This window comes from Pantherophis guttatus, chromosome 4 (genome assembly GCF_059756535.1).
Source record: "Pantherophis guttatus breed Tessera chromosome 4, ASM5975653v1, whole genome shotgun sequence".
Lineage (NCBI taxonomy): Eukaryota > Metazoa > Chordata > Lepidosauria > Squamata > Colubridae > Pantherophis > Pantherophis guttatus.
Genome location: NC_142066.1, coordinates 4,892,689 through 4,897,720, shown reverse-complemented (window position 1 = coordinate 4,897,720; position 5,032 = coordinate 4,892,689). Strand labels below are relative to the sequence as shown.

Sequence of the window (5,032 nt, the reverse complement as noted above, 5' to 3'; positions counted from 1 at the left end):
GGTTTATTTATTTATTTATTTGGGGTGGGTGGGGTTAACGAGGAAGGAAGGCATGCCGGGAGATGTAGTTCAGAAGAGTCCGGGCCGCAAGCAGTCTTGGCCGATCCGGATCCGAAGGTGGGGATTTAAAATCTTGGGGGCTGATTTTTTTTTGGGGGGGGGGGGGGGGGGCTGAGTTGATTTGATTGGCTGGACGTGCTTTTGTGATTGATTTCTTAGGCGGTATTGGCGTCCGGTATATATATATAGATGGGAGGCGGCGTGACCCGTTTTGAGAGCTGGGGGGGGGGGCGACGAAATTGCATCTGAATATCTATGCTGATCCCTCTGGCATTCGAAGGGACAGTAAAGTTGTTATTGTTCTGTTCTGTTCCATATTTTCTATTCTATTCTATTCTATTCTATCCTATCCCATTCCATTCCATTCCATTCCATTCCATTCTATTCTATTCTATTCTATTCCACTCCATATTTTATTTTATTTTCTATTCTATTCTATTCCACTCCATATATTCTATTCTATTCCATTCCATTCCATTTTTATTTTATTTTCTATTCTATTCTATTCTATTCTATTCTATTCCACTCCATATTTTCTATTCTATTCCACTCCATATATTCCATTCCATTCCATTCCATTCCATTCCATATTTTATTTTATTTTCTATTCTATTCTATTCCACTCCATATATTCTATTCTATTCCATTCCATTCCATTTTTATTTTATTTTCTATTCTATTCTATTCTATTCTATTCTATTCTATTCTATTCTATTCTATTCTATTCTATTCTATTCCACTCCATATATTCTATTCTATTCCACTCCATATATTCCATTCCATTCCATTCCATTCTATTCCATTCCATATTTTATTTTATTTTATTTTATTTTCTATTCTAGTCTATTCCACTCCATATATTCTATTCTATTCCATTCCATTCCATTTTTATTTTATTTTCTATTCTATTCTATTCTATTCTATTCTATTCTATTCTATTCTATTCTATTCTATTCTATTCTATTCCACTCCATATATTCTATTCTATTCCACTCCATATATTCCATTCCATTCCATTCCATTCTATTCCATTCCATATTTTATTTTATTTTATTTTCTGTTCTGTTCTGTTCTGTTCTGTTCTGTTCTATTGTATTCTATCCTATCCTATCCTATCCTATCCTATCCTATCCTATCCTATCCTATCCTATCCTATCCTATCCTATCCTATCCCATTCCATTCCATTCCATATTCTATTCTATTCTATTCCACTCCATATTTTCTATTCTATTCCACTCCATATATTCCATTCCATTCCATTCCATATTTTATTTTATTTTCTATTCTATTCTATTCTATTCTATTCTATTCTATTCTATTCTATTCTATTCTATTCTATTCTATTCCACTCCATATATTCTATTCTATTCCACTCCATATATTCCATTCCATTCCATTCCATTCTATTCCATTCCATATTTTATTTTATTTTATTTTATTTTATTTTATTTTCTGTTCTGTTCTGTTCTGTTCTATTGTATTCTATTGTATTCTATCCTATCCTATCCTATCCTATCCTATCCTATCCTATCCTATCCTATTCTCTCTTCTAGTGCATTCTGTTCTATATTTTCTATCCTATCCTATCCTATCCTATCCTATCCTATCCTATCCTATCCTATCCTATCCTATCCTATCCCATTCCATTCCATTCCATTCCATATTCTATTCTATTCTATTCCACTCCATATTTTCTATTCTATTCCACTCCATATATTCCATTCCATTCCATTCCATTCCATTCCATATTTTATTTTATTTTCTATTCTATTCTATTCCACTCCATATATTCTATTCTATTCCATTCCATTCCATTTTTATTTTATTTTCTATTCTATTCTATTCTATTCTATTCTATTCTATTCTATTCTATTCCACTTCATATATTCTATTCTATTCCACTCCATATATTCCATTCCATTCTATTCCATTCCATATTTTATTTTATTTTATTTTATTTTATTTTCTGTTCTGTTCTGTTCTGTTCTATTGTATTCTATTGTATTCTATCCTATCCTATCCTATCCTATCCTATCCTATCCCATTCCATTCCATTCCATATTCTATTCTATTCTATTCCACTCCATATTTTCTATTCTATTCCACTCCATATATTCTATTCTATTCCATTCCATTCCATTTTTATTTTATTTTCTATTCTATTCTATTCTATTCTATTCTATTCTATTCTATTCTATTCTATTCTATTCTATTCCACTCCATATATTCTATTCTATTCCACTCCATATATTCCATTCCATTCTATTCCATTCCATATTTTATTTTATTTTATTTTATTTTATTTTATTTTATTTTATTTTCTGTTCTGTTCTGTTCTGTTCTGTTCTGTTCTATTGTATTCTATTGTATTCTATCCTATCCTATCCTATCCTATCCTATCCCATTCCATTCCATTCCATATTCTATTCTATTCTATTCCACTCCATATTTTCTATTCTATTCCACTCCATATATTCCATTCCATTCCATTCCATTCCATATTTTATTTTATTTTCTATTCTATTCTATTCTATTCTATTCCACTCCATATATTCTATTCTATTCTATTCTATTCTATTCCATTTTTATTTTATTTTCTATTCTATTCTATTCTACTCCATATATTCTATTCTATTCCATTCCATTCCATTCCATTCCATTCCATATTTTATTTTATTTTCTATTCTATTCTATTCTATTCTATTCTATTCTATTCTATTCTATTCTATTCTATTCCATATTTTATTTTCTATTCTATTCTATTCTATTCTATTCCAGTCCATCTATTCTATTCTATTCTATTCTATTCTATTCTATTCTATTCTATTCTATTCCATTCCATTCCATTCCATTCCATTCCATATTTTATTCTATTCTATTCTATTCCATTCCATTCCATTCCACTCCATATTTTATTTTATTTTATTTTCTATTCTATTCTATTCTATTCTATTCTATTCTATTCTATTCTATTCTATTCTATTCTATTCTATTCTATTCTATTCTATTCTACTCCATATATTCTATTATATTCCATTCCATTCCATTCCATTCCATATTTTATTTTATTTTATTTTCTATTCTATTCTATTCTATTCTATTCTATTCTATTCTATTCTATTCTATTCTATTCCATATTTTATTTTCTATTCTATTCCATTCCATTCCATTCCATTCCATTCCATTCCATTCCATTCCATTCCATTCCACTGCATATTGCCTAGCCTAGCCCATTTTATTTATTCTATTCTTATTCTATTTATTCTATTCTATTCGAATTCTCTAATGGCAGAAAGTGAAGAGGAACTAAAGCGCCTCTTGATGCGGGTAAAGGAGAAGAGTGCAAATGTTGGCTTGGTACTCAACCTTAAGAAAGCTAAGATCATGGCACCCGACCCCCTCAATTCCTGGCAAATAGATGGGGAAGAAATGGAGGTAGTGACAGATGTTATTTTCCTGGGCTCCAAGATCACCGCAGATGGGGACTGCAGCCAAGAAATGAAAAGACGCTTGTTCCTGGGGAGGAAAGTTATGGCAAAGTTAGACAGCATCCTAAAAAGCAGAGACATCACCCAGCCAATAAAAGTGCGTATAGTCAAGGCGATGGTTTTCCCAGTTGCAATGTCTGGCTGTGAAAGTTGGACCATAAGAAAGGTTGAGCGCCAGAGAATGGAGGCCTTTGAATTCTGGTGCTGGAGAAGACTCCTGCGAGTCCCTTGGACTGCAAGGCGATCCAACCGGTCGGTCCTAGAGGAGATCAACCCTGACTGCTCTTTAGAAGGCCAGATCCTGAAGATGAAACTCAAAATATTTTGGCCACCTAATGAGAAGGAAGGACTCACTGGAGAAGAGCCTCATGCTGGGAACGATGGAGGGTGAAAGAAGAAGGGGACGGCAGAGAACGAGGTGGCTGGATGGAGTCACCGAAGCAGTCGGCGGGAGCTTCAATGGACTCCGGAGGATGGTAGAGGACAGGAAGGCCTGGAGGAACGTAGTCCATGGGGTCGCGATGGGTCGGACACGACTTCACAACTAACAACAACAAAATCCTACCCTATGTCAGCGTTTCAACGCTGGCATAGAGAGCAGAGGAGAGCGAGAGATAAACTCTGAAACTTTTGCCTGCCAAATCCCTTTGAAGTCGGGTTGTCGTGGAAATGAGGGGAGGGGGCACATTCCTGGGAAATGACGAGAAAAGAAGTCTGAAGAATGACTTGGAAGAGAGCCAATGAGAAGCAGAGATTTGGGGATCGGAAAGGGAGGGATTGGTGGGCAAAAGGTCAGTCTTGTCCGCGTGGAGTCATGATCCGGTGACTGTGCTTAATTAAAGAAAGATTTCCTTAAAGATTGGCAGTTTGGAAATTCATTTAATTTTGAGATAGCATCGTAGTCTGACACCCTACTCTATTCTATTCGTGCACAACTGAATGGGTTCATGTCAGAGTGATGCCTGATTTTAAACTCCCCTCCAATTCTTTCTTAACCTCTGTCCCTTTAATAGGTGTGGACTTCAACTCCCAGAAGTCTTGCTGGCTGGGGAATTCTGGGAGTCGAAGTCCACCGATCTTAAAAGGGGCCGATGTTGAGAAACACAGCGCTGGGGTCTCTACAAGCAGCAAACTTCTTTTCATTGCCTGTAAAATCTGCTTTAAAAGATGTATATATCCTAATATAGCTAGTCCTTGACTTATGGCCACAATTGTGCCTAACGTTCATGCTCAGCGGGACAGTTGCTAAGTAAATTTTGCCCCTTTCTTGCCACAGTTGCAGTTCTTGAGTTAGTAACACAGTTGTTAAGGGAATCTGGTGACCCCTTTCCCCCCCCCCAACTTTGAATGATCATTACATCATCTTCTGGGTAACTGAATGGAGCTGAGTATTTAATGGCCGGATACCCTTCCTGTCGTCAATGCAGAGTTATACCGGTATTCAGCAGATATATTCTCATTGTGCCGAGAGAGAGAGATATCT

The 5,032-nt window shown here is 35.2% G+C and overlaps 1 long non-coding RNA gene across 1 annotated transcript; it reads left to right on the top strand.

The window, feature by feature from the left end:
- Window positions 1-50: 50 nt before the first annotated feature.
- On the top strand, window positions 51-4,406 carry LOC148113602 (uncharacterized). The gene is made up of 2 exons (XR_015734303.1): window positions 51-117; window positions 3,354-4,406. It is a non-coding gene; the product is annotated as an uncharacterized LOC148113602 (long non-coding RNA).
- The last annotated feature ends 626 nt before the right edge of the window (window positions 4,407-5,032 follow it).